Source organism: Tasmannia lanceolata, unplaced genomic scaffold (assembly GCF_043159265.1).
Source record: "Tasmannia lanceolata isolate RefF3 unplaced genomic scaffold, GAP_Taslan_0.1 ptg000015l, whole genome shotgun sequence".
Lineage (NCBI taxonomy): Eukaryota > Viridiplantae > Streptophyta > Magnoliopsida > Canellales > Winteraceae > Tasmannia > Tasmannia lanceolata.
The window spans coordinates 62,256,048-62,276,081 of NW_027518692.1; the positions used below are offsets into that span (position 1 = coordinate 62,256,048).

The 20,034-nt window shown below is 38.8% G+C and overlaps 1 long non-coding RNA gene across 4 annotated transcripts; it reads right to left on the bottom strand.

Annotated features, from left to right (window-relative positions):
• Nucleotides 1–3,239: 3,239 nt before the first annotated feature.
• LOC143892899 (uncharacterized) lies at nt 3,240–8,103 on the bottom strand. Of its 4 annotated transcripts, none has more exons than XR_013255651.1 (9): nt 7,948–8,103; nt 7,626–7,688; nt 5,642–5,696; nt 5,351–5,406; nt 4,934–5,171; nt 4,691–4,848; nt 3,880–4,441; nt 3,693–3,773; nt 3,240–3,528 (listed from the first exon to the last, which is right to left on the bottom strand). It is a non-coding gene; the product is annotated as an uncharacterized LOC143892899 (long non-coding RNA). The 4 variants fall into 4 exon arrangements; XR_013255648.1 differs by having other exon boundaries at nt 5,351–5,403; nt 7,948–8,102; XR_013255649.1 differs by lacking the exon at nt 7,948–8,103 and adding an exon at nt 7,826–7,909 and having other exon boundaries at nt 5,351–5,403.
• Between the last annotated feature and the right edge of the window lie 11,931 nt (nt 8,104–20,034).

The following is a 20,034-nucleotide window of genomic DNA, read 5'->3' on the forward strand; positions in this document are numbered from 1 at the left end:
ACGGAGACTCTTGCACACTGCCCGATCGAAGGAAACGACAATTCACCGGTGTCACAAGATCTGAGAAGACATCGAAGGGCGACCCTACGATTCTAGTCCCACAATTTCCAGTCGGAGGAATCTCTCTTTCTCAGCTGTGAGCTCCTGCCGGGGCTTCGATCCAACCCATGAACTCAAATTGTTACAGTTTCTAATTTCAATGGAATGAGGCTCAAACCCATTTATTACTTGGGTTTTGATTTAATTTACTTATTGTACAGGTCTTTGTTTATAATTTAAAGCATGGTTTTTCCATCTGTATGGTAAATTTGCTTCTTTTAATCATCTTAATCAGTGGAGTTTAATCCCCTTATATATACATATACTCCTTTGCGGTGTTTAAAGCTAGAGATTAGCTAAGATTGTCTGAAACTTGTAAGATTTATAGTTAATTGTATTCCATCATGACCTATGTATTCCCAATTTGTAGAGGCTTTCTTGATGAATACAGACAGTTGATTTTTTATTTTATCAGCTTCCATTTAGTGGCCCCAATTTGGAGGGTTAGAATGTCCAATGAGGGTGGACATTCTAAGAACCCATAAAATGGACGGTTCACAGAGGGCAAAGGCGTGAAAAACTCAACTCGGAGGGTTAGGCATGTTCAGTACACGAGATTTCAGGTATATGGCCCACGCATTATGAATGGCTAAATGACATCAATTTTAAAAAACTTTCCATTTTGCTTCCTTATTAGTTATTAACCTATTGCCTTCATGTAACTTCATCTGTCTTTAGTCCATTGAGTCACTGAGTCAACCCGTTTGGGTCAACAATTGCTACCGTGGCTCCAACAAACGTTCGTGCTTCTTGTTCGAGGGAATTTAGCCAGAGAGCATGGATTCATCACACAGAACAACATTTCAGGCAGCCCAGCAATCAATATCCAGGCATAAGCAGAAAGGAAGTTGGTATATAACCCCCCTTCTTTTAATATAACCAAAGATTAAAGAAGTTGACAGTATGGGTTCCTATAAACAAAAGGCCCTGATCTCTCAAAGAAAAAGGAACTGCTACCTGAGCCATGGTCTATTTATTCGAAGAATAATGAGGTTTATGATTTCCAGCCAGAAGCGGAACCCAAAGTCTTAAATGAAGCCGATCAAATAAACCTTCGGTCGGGACGCAACTTGGCCGCAAGGATGGTTCTTTTGATTGGGCATTCTTAGAAGTTGGAAGACTATGAGTCCGGGACCTATGCTTCCTTTTTTCCAATGCATGCATTGATCAAATGCATAATCTCATACATTGTACTCCAGCAATTAATGTACATCTGAGTAGTGCATTTGTAGCTCATTAAACAGAGCAAATTAGATAAATCAATGAAAAGCTGATCGAATGATTAGTAGTGAGAATCAAACAAAAACCGAGAAGCATTAAGTAGACAAAAATGGCCTTCCCTCGGGCCGGATATTGCATTCCATTCTATAGATTTATATCCAAATGTTCATAACAGTATAGGATTACACAAGGGAAATGATATATCCGCCCCTTTTGATCACCAGGAACACACGCTGTCAATGTATCAATGACTAAAGAGGAGCTGTTGTACTTTTGTCGGAAGGATTCAATGCCCTTGATCGCAAACACTGACAGAGGGTGTTCCTGGTGATCAAAAGGGGCGGATATATCACTTCCCTCACATAAAGCATGCAACTATCAATGCAGTTACAAGATGGCATTCCAGTATTCAACATATGATAGATCTAGCTGCTTGTCTTTGTTTCGTCATTTACATTGCATTCAACAGACATTGGATAGTCTTCTCAACATCTCTTATTTGTTTTACTGAATAATGTTACATGGCTCTCCTTGAATTTTAGTACTCTTTTAGCTCTGTTCAGAGAATTTCTATGGCTAAGATATGAATGCAACTATATAATCATGATGCAACAAGTCATTTTCCTCCATCAAAATGAAGGATCCTCTAGTCTCTTATCTTTTCTTAGATAGTCAATCTCCTTGAACCCCAATACCTACTAAAACCCAGTCATTCAATTAGTTACCTGTCTTTAGCCTTTGGACAAGCAGACGAAAACCATGTGTCTTGGGGCAGGACTAGGACACTAGAAATTTGGCAATGCTAAAGACTAGGTTGGCAATGGGATCATAACACATGATGCATTCAAAATGATTTATCGCTCTAAGGTGATGCAACTCTGCAGGGAGATGGAGATAATATACTTACTGAGAGCAGAAGCCAACAGTGACTGCTAAAAAGTTGGGCCCGAACATATGACTACAACTGTGGCCAGGAAAAAAAAGAGTAGCTAGGATTTAGGGCTGATCTGATTACATGGCAGCAGGAGCAGAGCCTCATTTCCAAACAATAAGCTCCAAAGGGTTGCAACGTTTGAGGTTATAACTTCATTTCAAAAATTGCAATGGAGCAAGCCCAAAAATCATATTTAGATAGAAAAAAATGATAAAAAGATGATCTAACAGGCTCTTCACTCTACCACTTTCTGGGTGCTATGTGTCTGCCCTTGATGTAGTCTGATCCATTGATCGAGTTAACGAACACAACTCTGGCCTATTGCTGCTGAGTGCTGGCCCTGCCTTGATCAGGGCCAATTTAGGATTCCACCAAGAGAAGCTTAATCATTTCTTTTGTACTTCTTAATCCGATCGACAGGAATGTCCGCTCCGCATGGAACCAAGACCATGTGGGTTGCCTCATGACAACCCACCGCATTAACAAAGGGCATGCAGGTGCCATTTGTCTAGGTTTTAGGGGCAAGATCCTTAGCAATAAAATAAATAAACATGAGATTAAAATGTTACAACAATTAATGGTATTGAGTGAAACATAAAGTCAGCCACGAGATGACCCTCTCTACTGAAAAAGAGGGGCTGCAAAATTGCCTAGGCACGCTCATATATACATACATAGACTACATTAGTGGGACACCAGTGCGATGAGCACGGGTCGATGGAAAAGGTATGATGGAGAAAAAAAATTCCTTAAACACTAAACAATTTCATAGGAGTGAGTTTGTGCCCCTGTAGTAGTTAATAAACTCACTTAACAGATACATTGGCACTTCTATGTTATCAGACTGTCATGTTAGTATAAACACAAGCATGATTCTTTCAAAATTGCTTCCATTGAGGGAGTTATTTCGAAGCGTTGGCTAGCAGATATAGGGTACAGTGGATGAGGGCAAAAAAAAAAAAGAATAAAAGGAAAAAAGCACTCAGAAGCAAAATCCGAGGAGGTATATTTTGTATTTCACATTCATAAGTATGACAAAAAGAGAGCAATCTGCTGGTTAACTAAAGTTGGATACTGCATACAATCTATCAATTATCTCATGCATGGAATACAGTAAGCTAACTAATAATCAGTAACTCTAAAAGTAACAACACAAAACCTCAAACAAACATGATCTTCAAGTGTTCATATGGAAAGGACTGCAATGGCCAATTTACCAACAACTTCAATACTTGATTTTTCCTCTCAACCTGGTAAAGAATACCCCATGGTGCCTGGCAAAATTAACAGAAAAGGGGTGAGATACAGAGAGAGGGTGGTTAAAATGGAAACATATATCCAAATCAAAATAATGAATTTAGCTGATACAAAATAACCTAATTTGAAATTGTTGACAGAACGAAATAAATAAGAGGTTCCTGTTGAAGGAAGCCATTACATTTTTTTGATGTTCGAGATTTTCAAATAGACCTGAATCATGTAAAGTCTTTTCATCGTTTGCTGATCGACCAAATCCTCCCTGCAATGACCACAGCATATGATTTGCAAGCCTTATAATTCTTTTTCCATACGGAATCCAAAGGACCCCAGATCTCAACACTGAAAAGAAGGGGAAGAATGCTTACTGATGACCTGGATGGTCCAAGACTTCTCGTATTTGCATTTTCCGATGGTAACAGTGAGCACCCCATTCTTGTAAATGGCATGGACATCGTCAGTATTCATATCCTCTGAAATCTCAAATTTTCGAGAGAAATTCACAAGCCTCTCCCAGACTCCAATCTGTCTCTTTTGGTTGCCTACAAGCAACCCCTTGCCGTTGTCCACTAAATGAACGTTAATGTCACTAGGTTTTTTTTTTTTTTTGAAAATCTTCGAAAATTCGAGATTTCAGAGGATATGAATACAGACGATGTCCATGCCATTTACAAGGATGGGGTGCTCACTGTTACCATCCAATGTCACCAGGTTTTAGACCTGGCATTTCAACCACGAAGCAGTACTTGTTCACCCATGGTTGTGTGGACATGGAGGATGATGCTTGGCTCTTTGGAACTTAAAATTCAACTTCAACTACACACGCATCATTCACAATAAATCCTCTCAATGGGTCGTGAAGTTCATTGAGTGGCAACAACGATCTTGAACCCCAAGCTGGCTCCTTAGCATTGAATGTCGCGTCACAGTCTACATAAAACAGGAAAAAGCTGAAATCATCACAACCAATTCATGAATGTTCACAATACTCAATCAGTTGGGTAAATAACCCAAATCCCCCGATCCAGGTTGAATTTTCAATCAAAAGGGCATGTTTGGGTGTGCAATCTAGTGGATTATTTGTGTTAATTGTTCCCACAATCTAATTAGATTGCACAGCCAAATTATCCTGGATGAGAGAGAGAGAGAGAGAGAGAGAGAGAGAGAGAGAGAGAGTACCTTCTTAGGCAAACACGTTGTTGAGTTGATCAATCACAGTGAGTCTAAATTTCACATTTTGACTCCACCCACATGGCAATCTTTTTGAATTGGCAAGAATTAGAAATAAGGAGAGTTGGCCATCCATGTTGCTTCCCTTAGGATGAATCCCTAATTGCCTATCCCAAAATAAGCACGGATCGAGGATTAAGCAAATATAGCAAATCAGCCCTCATTACTCAGAAGAAAAAAAAGAGAGGTTACCATTGATTGTTGCTGATGAGAAAAGTGTCAGAACAGAGATATTTGGTCTTCGATGTAAACTTGTTGATCGTCCACCTCATTTTCCCACCCCATCTTCGAAAAATCGATATACGTAAAAAAGTAAGATATTTTGAATTAGCATTCGATCTTCTATTCTTCATACCATCCAATTCTGTAACTAGTTACGATCTTCTATTCTTCATAACATCCAATTCTGTAACTAGTGACGCATGGATATCTGGAATAACATTAAGTTAAACAATTAAAAAGCTACAATTTGCTTAAATTCATAATGGTGACAATGTAAGGAGGAAATGATAGTCCTTAAAAAATGACAGAAAAAAAAGAAGAAGCATGCACACCCATATTTAAGATAAAAGTTAAAAAGGAAGACTCGCAGCAAAACCAATTACTGACTTCTTCTTATCGATATCTGGAATATCACTCCTTTCAGCCTTCTCAACGATCACCTACTTGCAGAGGACAGTATCAAATTGGATAAGCACATGATACCAAACATAAATGCGCTGTTCATTTGAGATTATGTCAACTGACGGTGAGCCCCCAAACCGATTATTGGGCTGATTATTGGGCTCAAAGTTACATTAATTTTGAGCCCAATAATCGGTTTGGGGGCTCATCACCGGTTATCATAATCACAAACGAACAGGGCAAAGCAGTAAATTGCATAAAAGCTAGATTTCTCACTGTATTCTGTCTGGATACTTCTCCCTAATACGAGCTGCTTCAGCCTGCCTCCTCTCTGACATATACAAGAATACAAATTTCAGAAAGGAGACTGGACATTTAAGAATTTCATACTCAGTCACAAAAACTATTTTGTATATCAAAGTAAAAGCACATGTTAACAACTGAAATAAAATCCATTCGGAGTCCCAGGCAGCAGTTTGAACGTTAAACTAGTTTCTGAATAGTGACAAAATGGGAAATGAAGAACAAAATGTGCACTCGTTTGGATATATTTATTGGGAAAGCTGGTGTCTAAGTTTATAACATAACTTGTATAGGCTGGCACATCATGTTTGTAGAGAAGACATGCCAAAATGGAATGGCATAGTTCTCAGAGTATCAGATTTTCCAAGCAGCAGTCCTTGGATAGAAAAAGGCAACTCGTAAATTACAGATCCTTCTATTGAAGAGAACCAAGAGTGGTCGTATGACTACCCAATCATGTGCCTAGGTGCCCCAGACACAGTCACACAAATTCAAACATCAGTTGTGGTTCGGATTTCGATCCACGTGGAAATAGAAATACTTCATGATCCTAGGTGCCCAAGAAATAGATTCAAACATTGATTTTGATCCACATAGAAGTAGAAATACTCCATGAAAGTTTATGGAAGTCCAAGAAAATCTTGTAAAAATCATGAAAGCTTATGCTCTGTTTGGTTGCTTGTAGATGGCAAGGAGATTAGGAGAAGAAGAAGTCAAAGAGAATTAGACACGCATGGAAGATGGGGGAGAAGATTAGGAGGAGGATTTGTGAGTAGTGTTTAGTTGCGCGAGAAAATTAGAGGAAGATGTAGGGTGTTGTTATCAAAATATAGGGTGGAAGAGAGAGAGAGAGAGAGAGAGAGAGAGAATAAGACAAGAATCTTCTCCTACCACACAAATTTCACCATTTTGGTGAAAAAAAGGGAGAAGATTATGGGGGGGGAACATCTCCGCCACGTAGGCGCCACCTAGGATAAAAAGCAATAATGATGTCTAGAAGTTGCATAGCGGTCAAAGGTCTAAATGACAACCAAACATGCTTTGGGGAGATCTTTGGAAGATCTCAAGCATTTGAAACTCCTACAATCCCCCCAAAATGAGCAACCAAACAGAGCATTATAGAAGTCCCTGGAAACAATGGAAATTTAAAAGAGAACTTTAGAAAACGATAGAATAAGCACAAATACACACTACAAATCATTCGAAAGAAAGATAACCATCCATTGGATCAAACACCCAGTGACATGCGTTATAGGGCGTCTCTAGGACAGTAATGTTCATTCTAAACATAGATATTTTACAAGTTCTGATAGCTGATGATCATGTCATTTCTTTTACATTTCAACCTCCACATTTTATTAATGGAATGAGCATTAATATTTCCTGGATATATGAGGTTTTTGGGTTATGTGGTATATCTACGAATCAAACTTTCAATTTCAGCCCGGACTTACTTCGTACTTCAATCCTCATTGAAGTCGAGGGATATGAGGCAAAATCAAGATTTGTTGCCATAAGTTTAAAACCATTCCCCCAAGCACACACCTTATACAGTGTTACCCATATGGGCTTTGCTGCCCAGGGAACCTGTAGCTTGATTTGCTTATTGTTGTTTCTACGTCGGAATTAGATCCCCCTTACCCTTTCAAGGCTTCTGGTTGTTGATCACATGTAAATAGTGTTTTCCCTTTTATAAATTAATCAGGTGTAGTATGGCATAAGTTAGCTAATAAATAATTTAATTGCTGGATTCTTTCTTTCTTTTTGAATGGCAATTTAATTGCTGGATTGTGCAAGACTGACTTCCATAGTAAATTAGTTATATGGCGCGCATCAATAGGACATAGAATTACAAAATAAATAAATAAAAAGTCAATTTAGGGTTTCATGATAAAACTTTTCAGTCCGTACCATCCAACTTAGGGTTTCATGAGAAAAATGGAAAAAGAAAACAAACCGAGAGGATGTTCCAACTTGAAGGAGCCTTCTGCCATGGCTAGATTTATCCACCAACTGGTATCTGCAAATTTTAAACATCAAAACACCATAACCAACAGATCGGTCAATCAAAAAAAAGAAAAAAAAAACAAATATAAAGAAGAAAAGAATAAAAATCGAACCCTAACTAAAGGAAGGGGGAAAAGATCGAAATCGAACCGAATATAAAATAAAATCCCCTGTGAAAATTAGGGCAGAGATTAATAAGGAGAAAAAAGAGGATGGGTTTTCGAACTTAAGTGGAATTGCAATTTCCTGCCATACAAGGAAAAGGAACCAACCGTCGATTATTTTTTATTCCGATGCTGTTTAATCTTGACCATCCAAATGGACCAGTGTGTCCACAGGATTGGATTGAGAGGCTAATCGGATTCAGAGTAATGCGACCTTTACCATGATCGGAGTTTCTACATGGATACAAGAGGGCGGGCAACACAAGCACAACGCCAGACAAACAGAAGTAAAGGGACAAAACTGTCCACAGAGGGAAAAGATTACATTATACAGTAGCTGACTCTCAGGGAATCATTTTTAATTTTGGATGCCCTGAGAGTCAGCTAAAGGTTCATCAGAATTTCAGAGACCTCTGCTGTGTTGGAAATAATTTTGATTCCTTTCAAAGGGCAGGCATGTTTAGAGAGATAGTCCGCCGGTTGGTTTGCTTCTCTCCATTGGTACGACACTTTCCACATTTCAAATGAAGTGAGAAGATCTTTCAGTAACTCGAGAGTGACTTTCTTCCTCCAAGGACAGTTGCATTTTCCTGTGATGATTTGAAGAGCATTTATTGAGTCTGTTTCAATCCATAACTTTTCGATATCCATAGACCTTGCTAACTTCACTCCTTCCAGGATGACTTCAAGTTCGAGCTCTGAAATAGTTTCTGGGGCCTTATTCCAAGAAAACATTACTAGAATATTACTAGCATTGCTTCGGATGAGGCCACCAATACTACCCTCTGAAATAGTTTCTGGGGCCTTATTCCAAGAAAACATTACTAGAATATTACTAGCATTGCTTCGGATGAGGCCACCAATACTACCCTGGTCATTGGCTAAAGAGGCATCAGAGTTTAGTTTAGCCATGTCCTCTGATGGAGGATCCCATATGCAATGTCTTGACGATCTTTCTTTGCACAAACAGGGGAGACCAAGGATATTTGAGATCCTTACGTTCTTTTCCGATGGGATATCTTGGAGCTTCAAGTACAGAGTTCCGAATTTGATGATATCCAAAATATCTTTGATAGTTTGCTGCTTATGGGTGGATTTTTCCTCGAATACTCGTTTGTTTCTCTCTTTCCACAGGTGATACACAGTAGCACCAAAAGCAATTCTGATGGCTCTGGCAATCTGGCCCTTGCCTTTGAAGGTGTTTCTCAGCCACTCTTCTTCTTTCTAGAGGCCACTATTTGGTTTTCTTCTATACCCAAACGTCCAGAGAATGGATCTCCAAACCCAGCTGGAATAGGAACAAACAAAGAAAAGATGCTGGTGAGTTTCCGGTTCAGATCTGCACAGGGAACATGTTGAGTCTCTTTGGGAACCCAAGAAGAAAAGTCTGTCTTTTGTACTCAGTCTGGATTGAATAGCTTGCCACACTACTGAGCAATGACGAGGAAGATGGCCAGGAAACCAAAGAGAAGAGTACCAAGGTACGTGCGGATTGCGGTTTCTGATTTCTTCCCAGACACTTCTGAAAGAAAAATTGCCATCAGTTGTGGGCTTCCAGATGGGATAACTTTGGAGCTCCTTTGTGAAGATACTAGAATGTACAATCTGAGTGAGCTCTCCATATGGACCGGAGTTCAGGACTTCTTTCCAGTTGGGATCACTACGGATATCATGAACAGATACATTCCTTGGAATGTTTGATAGCATGGTGCCTATAGATGTTTGATAATCCACTGGCCCATCAGGGTGCCATGGATTCGTCCATAAATTGAGGTCCCTTCCTTCACCCACCAGATAACATATTCGGACCTTGAATTCATCTATGTTCTTAAAAATGCTTCTTGCACCCTGGGAAAGGGTATGAGGCATTAGAATTTGCCAAAAGTTTCTTCCGCTTAGGTATTTTGATCGGAACCAGATATACCAGGGGTTGTTAGACTTCTCCAGAATGTGCCAAATATGCCTCCATCGAGCAGCTCTATTAATGTCAGACGCCCTTCTGATTAAATTTGGGTCGTTAAAATAGTGTTCGTTTGAACCGGCCATTTTCAAAATATTATAAGGATAAGTTAGAAGTAAATTTAAAAAAACAAATGCTAAATACCTAAACTTATGTAATCAACTTTGCTTGAATTGCCAAGAAGTTGTTTAGCGCCTCCTTAATCCCTTCTTTTTAATTGCTAATCGAAGTGAGTAACGAAGGATTAGAGAATGAGAGAAAAAAATAGATGTAATTAGAGAGAATGATTAGAGCCTTAGAGGTAATTAGAGAGAGTAATATGAGAGCAATAAGAGGGTGAGAAATGAGAGTAATTGAGGGTGAGAAATGAGGGGGGGGGGGGATATTTATAAGAGAAATTATATGATGCCCGACCGTCAAAATGTAAAGGGCGGAAGGAGACAAAACCTGCTGCCTTGGTTTTTGAACCAATGAAAAGTAAAAAAACGGTGCTTTCCCTTGGATTAAAAATCAAGGGAGAGAGGGTTTGTGTCTCTCCGCCCTTTATTTTGACGGTCGGGCATCATATAATTTCTCTATTTATAATTCTTGTAACATAATGAGTTACCAAAATACCCCTCAAACATAGTTGTTTGGGGGGGGGGGGTTACTTTGGTAAAAACATGTGTATTCACTAAAGTACCCCCTAAATATAGTTGTTGGGGGAATATTTCGGAAAAAACATGTATATTCACTAAAGTACTCCTCAAATATAGTTGTTGGGGGGGTTATTTGGTAAAAACATGTATATTCACTAAAGTACCCCCAAATATAGTTGTTGGGAGGTTATTTTGGTAAAAATATGTATATTCACTAAAGTACCCCTCAAATATAGTTGTTGGGGGATTATTTTAGTAAAAGCATGTATATTCACTAAAGTACCTCCAATATAGTTGTTGGGAAGGGTATTTTTGGAATAAACAAAATTACACAAAGTTATTTTCAAAATTACCTCCCTTACTAGCCCTTTTTTTTAACTTTAAGGGGGGTATTTTGGAAAAAACAACAAAATTTGCAAAAAAAATTAAAAAATAAAAAGGTGAAAGGGCCATGGGCCGTGCCGTACTGCGGGTCGTGCCAGGCCATGCAGTTTCGTGCCGACGGGCCGGCAAGCCTAGCCCGGCAAGCCTAGCCCGGCAAGCCTAGCCCGGCACGACCCGCGGCTTCGTGGGCCGGCCCAGCCCAATTGCCACCTAAATCTTTCAAAGCAATGAGCAAACCCTAAATATTTCAAAGCCCAAACCCTAAATCGATTATGAGGTGGGTTTTGATGAGGGTTTAGAGATCTTGAGAGGGTGGAAAAGATTGTGATTGGAAGGCACAACCGCAAAGCCAGCGGCAATGGAGTGGCCGGAGAAGATTGCCGGCCTCCGGCCACTCCTTTCCTGTGTGTGTGTGTGCGCGCGCGCCACTGTGTGTAAAAGAACAAAAAAAAACCCCAAAAAGTAAAGAGTCAAATGGGTTTTACCTTTTTTGAGTTTTTATCTTTTTTGAGTTTTCACGAATATTAGTAAATGACGTTTTGGCTTTTACAGGCACTGGGTCTACCCAGCCCGGCCTAGTTTTGACGGGACCCGTACCAGCCGGGTCAAATTTGAAACGGGCCACTAATTATAGAACCGGACTCGGAAATTATGGGCGGGCCGGGTGGACCCGCGGGTCCGGGTCACTTTTTGCCAGGTCTAGGTGTTCCTTTTATCATATTCTTTACACTAAATTGTTAGGATTGAAAAAAACTAATGCTAAACACGCAAACATTGTGCACGTCCATGTAAGGTCCCACCAAATGGACGGTCACAATCGTTGGACCATAGTGCCATGTATATGACAATGATGAAGATGGGACCTTTCCTAATCCTAAGCTTTCATCTTAATGATGCTTCTAATTACAAATTCTCAAGGGAGTAAAGCATAGGTTTTGTACCATGCACCGGTGAGTAATATGCTAAGTAACTTATAATTTACCCACAACCCTAAAAAAGGTTTATATATAATACAAGATTTTACCCACAACCCTAAAAAAGGTTTATTTTTTGGAAAGTACAGTTGTGCTCACTTTAAAGGATAATCCAAACCGTTCATTTGTTGGGCCACAATGTTAATAGGATGTATTCCATAGCCACAATGTAAAGAAGTTGCACCCCATAAGTTATTTTCATAGGCTGATCGTAACCCTCCAATCTGGAGAGGGAATCCTAACTCTCTGATCTACCTACAGAGATTTCTAACAATAAACTCTAATAGATCAGAGAGAGGGAATCCTTACTCTCTGATCTATAGAGATTTATGAGGGTTAGGTTGCACCCAATAAGCCATTTTCATACGATGATATTAACCCTCCAATCTGTAGAGGGATTCCTAACTCTCCGTTCTATCATTGTTTCTATAAACGTGATTACGTGAAGTCCCTCTACAGATTGGAGGGTTAGGATAATCCTATGGAAGTGATCTACAGGCTACATCTTATTTACTGGCTACTATACCGTTTGAAAATACCGGATTTCGCACCCGCACGCCATATAAAAACCATAGTCCTCTATTGGACAAAAGTTGCGAATTGTCCTTTTGACTAGATTTCACATTATAATGCCCTATTTGTGTATTTAAAATAGTTTTAGAAAATTAACACAACCTATTAGATTGCTAAACCCGACATTGAAAATGCTCTTGAATTTTCTGTCTAGATCGAATGATTCGAAGCCCTTGATTTATCAAGCCTTGTTTTAACCAAGGTTTTAAATTTTGGTTTCGAAGGTAATTTCGGGGGTAACCGAAACTGAAAATTTAGCCAAAATCCCGAGATTTCGGCGAAATTCGTTAATTCGGTAAAGGAGCACGAAATTACATTTTTTTTGGCTGAAATTTTAGCCTAAAGTCGGTAATTTTGGCTGAAATTTGGTAAAGGATTAAAAAATAATATTTTATTCGAAATTTCGCCAAAATTTTGGTAATTTTCGGTTTCAGAACGTTTCAATTTCGGTCCTCACCGGATTTCGGCCGAAATTTAAAACCGTGGTTTTAACCATTGATTTTTATTTATAGCCCACTATCTTACATACGTGATGATCGTTGTAAATTGTAGGAAAACCACGTGGGCCCGCATGATATTTTACGAGATCATTTGTCTTCACTTCTCTTAATAGTTGCACGGTCCCAGCTTTTCTTTTCTGTTTTAATGGGCTTGTGAGAGCTTTTTGGGAACTCTAGACAGCTTTCAACCCCTTGGTCCCTTATACAGACTGATCCACAAAAGGGCAACTTATAAATTGTCACTGCCATGTTTTGGTAATTACACTAACTGAGCTTGTCTTTTCTTTTTCAATGACCTTGACGATTTTTTGGGAATTCTAATAAAAACGAGGAGAAATGGTTAAATAATAAAATACGAGGTCGTTTAGTGCAATTATCAAAACATGTTGGTGCCAATATCAGTAACCACATAAAAAGCCTTCACGTGTGACGTGTCTCACATTGTCCGGAAAGAGAGCTCCAAATCCCGCCCTGAATTTTCAAAAAACACCCCTTTTATCTCCTTATTCCCTCCTCCCCCCATTTCTTCCCGCCTCTCTTACCCCCTTTAAAACCCTAACCCTAACCCTAACCCTCTCTCTCTCTCTCTCTCTCTCTCTCTCGCGCGCGCAATGAATCGGAGACTGAGAATCGCTTTCAGATCTTCAACAAGTAGAGAAGAGAGACGCCACAGATACCTAAAACCAGGGGCACTCGCTCAGCTCAGAGATTCGAGAATGAGTGCTAGATCTCACAAACCCTACACCCAAAACCCTATCTCTTCTCCTCGCATCCCCTCTCCTTTATCACCGTCGATTGATAACATTTCTACACAGATCGACTGCTTACCTTGCTTCTCCACCAGGATCTGTGGCCCTAGATTTCCTCAGAGGAAGAAACTCTCCGCTTCAAAATCATTTTTCATCATCCCCTCGAGTCCCGTGTTTGACTCGCCCGATTCTCTCATCGATGTATTCAACTCTGATCTTCTTGTTTCTCATTGATTAAATGATATAGATCTCAATCTGAGTTACTGTTTTTCCGTGTAGATCTGCTTGTTGTTGGAATTTTTATTTATTTATTTGGAAGTTATTTGATTATATTATTTTTTTTAAAATTTTCTTCATAGATCTGTGACTAATGCCCTAACTGTTACCAGTTTATTTCTTTTTATCTTTCATTGCCTATCTGTAATTGTAGAAAAGAGATCTTAGGTTTCCATTTGATTATCAGGTTATTTTTGTTTCATCTTTATCTGTTTGGTTATTTTCCTGGCAGAATTTTCTGCCTTGTAGGCTTGTATGGTCTTTTAGGATTTGCTTTCTTTTTCTTCTTCTATTTTTTCAATTCTTTTATATAATTTCTCATTTTTTTCTCTCTGTAGATTGATAAATATGGTTAGGGATCTGAAATTAAGAGATGCATTATAGTTTTAAAGAATTATTAGTAATACATCGTTTTGGTGTGGTAGGAATGTTCCTTCAGTTCAAAAGTTTCAATGGTTCCCTATTTTCTTGCACAGTTGATTGAAAGCATCTACGTTTAATATGCCTTTTTTATAGTATTTCATTTTTTTTTCTCGTCTTGTTTATTTTCCATTTTCCTGGTTTCTCTTAGATTTTTGCTATCATGTTTCTCATTCCCAGAGATTAAATTGTATCAGCAAGAGGTGTATACTAGTTAAAGTATTCAATTTCTTTTTAAGTGGGTGATAGACTGGCCTGTCTTTTACAATTTCGTTCTGTTCCTCTTCTTGTCAAGAGTTGCAGGAGATACAGAAACATGCACATATATTACAATGTATCTATAGTTTTTGTATTTTTCAACTGAAGCCTATATTATTATTTTTTTGTTGGTAAGTTGGGGTCAGGCAGACCCCCACCGGCATTAATAGAGAACGAAAAAAATAATTACAATCGGGTGTAGGAGACTCTGGAGGAGTCGTTACAAATGATATCAAGGAGTGAGGAGGGAAGAAGGGAGAGAGGACTACTGTCGCCCTATATTAACGGCGTTAGTTGCATAGGATTTTGATTCCCTTATTAGCTTCACAGACTGTGGGTTACTCTAGGATTGTGGGAGACTCTAGGAATGTCTTGGGCTTTTCAAGCACAACGAAGGAAGATATATGTGATCGGTGGTACTAATAGAAAGAAAACCCTAGAAATGGGTAGTAGAGCAAGAAGTAATGTAAAATTGCGAGTGAGAGATGGAAACCAAAAGCATGAGAGCGAGGGAAATACAGGGCATGTTAAAATAATGTGGGAACTTAATCATGTGATGGGGAGGAAAGGGGAACTAGGAAGAAGAGGGGAGGAGAGCGGAGAAGAAAAGAAGAGGGAGAGTTGCTCGGCGAAGTTGGGCAGAGACAGAAAATGAGAGAGATAGAGAGCTACTCGTCAGAGACAGCGAGGGCTGCTCGGAGGATTTTCTTGGATTAACATTCATTTATGACCCAAGGCACCCCCTAAATTTAGGTTTGTTTTATTGCAATTAGGTTCATAGGGCGAGCCTTGGCGCAACAATAAGGTTGCTCGATTGTGACCTGGTGGTCACGGGTTCAAGTCACTGAAACGGCTTCTCTGCAAAGCAGGGGTAAGGCTGCGTACATCTAGCCCTCCCCAGACCCTGCAATGGTGGGGGGCTCGTGCATTAGGCCGCCCTTCTTTTTTTTTTTTTGCAATTAGGTTCACAGATAATATCAAAACAACGGGTCATTTATTATGATATTATCGTGATACATACGCCATCCAAATATAGCCCAATTGTCAATATCTCTGAAGGTCTTTGATACGTTTCCTTACATTAAGATGATAAGGTGATCAGACAATAATTACTAGGAGGGTACTTTCCTTTCAATTTCAAGGTGCATTACCTTTCCATTTTTTTATCAGAACTGTTGTTATTTTCACTCCTAGGAGGGTACTTTCATCTCACTTTCAAGGGGAGTTACCTTTCCATTTTATTTTAGTCAGAACTGTTGTTATTTCACCCCTCTAGATTACCTTGTCGGGAGAATTGAGTGACCAAGTAAGTGGGACTAATGTAGAGCAAGATCGTCATAATCCAGGTAAGAAACCCTGGCCCAGCAAAAAAATCATCCATATCATTCTCATCTCCTAATCCATCACCATATTCATTCGTGGGTTCATTTTTTGTGCTATGCTCCTCCAAGATTTGATGCTATTGTTTGCTTGGGCCTCAATGCCAAATTCTGGCAAGTCAATCTCTAGTCAGGGCATCACTATAATAGTACACAACTCGTGAAAGTTTGGGACACTAATTTTCCTCTAGAATTTTGCCACAGGGTTAGCCTGCAAATATATGAAGTTTTATTAAATTCAACTGGCATCATGCTATGCATGTTATGAGTAGAATTTTTATAAGTTCTCAAGTAAGAGTATTTTACCTAGATGTAGTCATCCATACATGTTTGTATGTCGCTAGCATCCTTCCTACACTATCCCAACCAAACCCACTAAGTCACAACAGATCCTCAACAACATCATAGTGTTTCCCAAGGCCTTCAGTTGATTCTTGCAATGGTTGAGTTTTATGCCATTTCTGTTGCATGAATTACCAGTGAACAACTAACTTCCACATAGAAGGTCTAAAATAATCATTATCTCCCCTCTTACCCATTTACACCTTATGGACTAGTGCTTCACATAGGTTGTTTTCCATGTCATGTGACCATATAGAACTTTTATGAGAGCTACAACATTTCCCTGCCATTCCTGAGATATAGCATAATAAAGACTTCGATTATTCAGATGAGGATTTGGTGCCGTCCTAAAATGCTTTGTTCTCGACATTGGATCAGCAGAGGATGCTGTCGTAACCCCCACAGCTTTGTCTAGAGCCGGGCACCCTGCCGTAGTGCCGTGTAGGAAGACTCACCCTAGCCACTATAGCCACCCCACTACTTATGCCCCCACCTCCTTATCTAGCTGAGAAGCACCCTCTCAGCCACAAGTAATCAATATTGAAAACATATATATCAACAAAGATCTGATAACAGTTTACAAGAACAAAGCAGCTAGATAACGGTTCAATCTTGGAAAGTTGCACATGGTTATTCTAAATGTTGGATTGTAATCATAGATTGTCTATGTGCATATAAACTAATTACATTTAACAGTGCTTGTATTGGCAAATGAAGGTTACTAATCAAACACAAGCTAATGCCGTAGCACAATATCAAATTTAAAATATATGAAAATTTTAATGTTAAAACATATCTCGAATCAACAATAACAAGCTACCAAGTGACTGCTGTAGGAATAGGAGAAAATTCAGAATTCTTACTTGCTCTGAATGGCACAGTAAACATTAGAAGCAAACAAGATAATCCACTTAAGCAGAAAATATGCCAGAATCAGAGACTAAACTATTCCATCTAGAATGATAATGAAAGGCACGTTATTTCAAAAAATGCAGTTCATAATAAATTTAGAATCTTATGCAAATAAATAGAAGTCTCCAGGAAATATTCCTTCAATTGACTCTGGGTTTCTGTGTAAATTAATTAGGAAGTAAGAAAAGACATCACCATAACTAGGAAACAGTCTTTCTAGATGACAAGAACTAGTCCCTACCACTGGCCCAATGAGGGTACGCTGAATGCTGTGCCATCTTAATATTAATAAGGAAAAGACAATGACTGACATTCAAAAAAAAAGAAAAAGAAAATAGAAAAGGCAATAACTACTCATTAGATTCAAGCAGGTAGTTTATTAACCATAGATAGAGATACATAACTATGTTGCTTCAGTTGCTGGGTATGATAATACAACTATCTGAGACATTTCTTTGGTGGGTCTGTAAAGAGAGAAGATGAGGATCATCTCTTCCCCTCTACAGACAAGCATATTCACACTATTTTTTCTGTTAAGCGAGTTCCAATTCTAACAATACATAAACATTACTATCAAGTGTCATATATCAGAGAAGTCAACCGATACATAATGATCTACAGCAGTTATTTCAGTCACTAGAAACTAACTAGTAATGTGGTCTTCTACAATATATATGTGCGCACTTATGGTTTGAGCATTAGTACTTCTAGTAAATTGAGGAGTTGAAGAAAACTCTCTTGGTATGAGCAGTAGCACTTCTAGAAACCACTCTATGCAATTGGTAGGAATGGAACTTAGTCCCATAGTTCAAATGTGGAATTGTCTTGAGCCTCAAATTTGAGGTTGGGGATTAAACCATTGAAAAAGAAGGTATACAGCAAAACCCCCGATTTCATCACAGGTTAATTCATAATCATCAGATTTACTGCAATAACTAAGCCATTGCATCACGAGTCAATTATCAATCAGGAACACCAAACAAGTCTATAAAATATCATTATGTGCCATTTCAAAAAAAAAATATCATTATGTGATCTGAGATGGGCCTAAGAATCTCTCTCCACCTTCTGCAAACTGAAGAAAATGCTCGAAAAATCTGAGCTAAACTTCACAAGAACGAACCCCATGTTCCTATGTTGTTTAATTCCAAGAACGTGCTGTTATTTGCAAGGTTAAACCCAACTGTCCTAAGCAGTGTCTTCAATGATATCCACTAAGAACTTCAAATTCTGTGCAAAACTCGAATCGTTTAGCTGGACCTGGGATTTGTGAGATATATCCCGATCCAAATTTACATTTCTAGTGCTGGTAACTCCTCCAAGGTGCGGCTAAATCATGATTGAAATCAACTATAACTCAGATACAAACAGATCATGAATAAGATGAAAATTTACAAATGTGCAGAAATTGAAGAACGGTTATTGGGTGCCTGAATGTCCTTGTCATTAATTATGTGTTTGCAAGGTGTATCTCCAGATTTAAACGAACTGAGTATAGGATGCAATCCAACAGTCCAACTATCAATTTGCAAGGATTGTAAGAACCAGCCGAGGAATTCCACCTAGAATTCAAAGCTCTATGTGGATGGTTATCCCCTGTTAAGGCAAAGCTTCAACTGTTGCTCCTCCAGCCGGGATTTGAGTTGCTGATAAAGAAACCTCTATGGCTAGATCTAAGTTTTTTTCTCTAGATCTATAAGTTTTATAATTGCATTATTTAATATACCTATAAAGAAATTTACATTTATAAGGTATTTAATAGCTAAAAGGAACTTCAAATCAATAAGGTGGATTGAAAGAATCTTCTGGGAAACTTTGGAAAAGAAAAACTTATATAGAATTTTCTGCTTTTTCCTTGTTTGATTACAAATGAAAAAAAAATAACTTGCACCAGCATGCTTCGGATTTTATTCAGAGGAACGTTCGATTTATAATGATTTTTTTATGGAGGATTTGCTAGCGTCCATATCAGTAGGCATTTCGTAGATGGCCTGTTGCATGTTAGAGCAGCCACACCATCTCACTTTTCAGCAGATTTTTTCTTCATTCATGATGTAGCTGCTCTCACATGCAACAGGCCCCCGCAAAATGCCTACTGCGATGGATGCTAGCAAATCCCTTTTTTTTTAAATGGTCGTCGACTTTATTAATAGAAGGACTGAGATGGTCGGTCCCTCAGAAATCAATGGGGCAAGAGACTAAACCTTAGAAATCAAGGAGGAAGACAGTCAAACAGATACAAAGATTCTTTAGGCACCCCTTTCCTAGGAAGCGAATCGGCCACTTTGTTAGCTGAGCGGTGAACATGGTTGAACTGAAAAGGGGCTGATCCCATCCAATCAAACATCTCATCCAATCGAACATGCTTCGATTTTTAATGAGATCCCATTGAATAAGTCATGATCATACCATTTTCCCTCTAAATTGTGGAAACGGCCACTTTTTCAAGAAAAAAATTTCTGTCAGAAACATTTATCATGCAATCCAAACACGGCCTAAGGTTTAAAATAAGTGAATAACCTTGGCCGCCACCCAAGTTTTACCATTATATATAGATAAAAAAGGCGTTTTCCCTATCAATAGGTGATGTAAAAAGAGGAGAGAACAATATATACATTTTTTTGAAAGAAAACTAATGTTTACGTCTATGCTATAAACATGCAAAACTCTTACTGTGATGGTAGAAATGTAATGTTTTTGTCACTATTAACTCATTTGGCGTATCATTTATGATGCTTGGGAGGAGGATCCGATGCATTGCTACACCAAATAAGGGGTCTATGAGAACTTTTATGTGACTTTTGTTTTGTCTCTTCAATTTAAGAAGCCC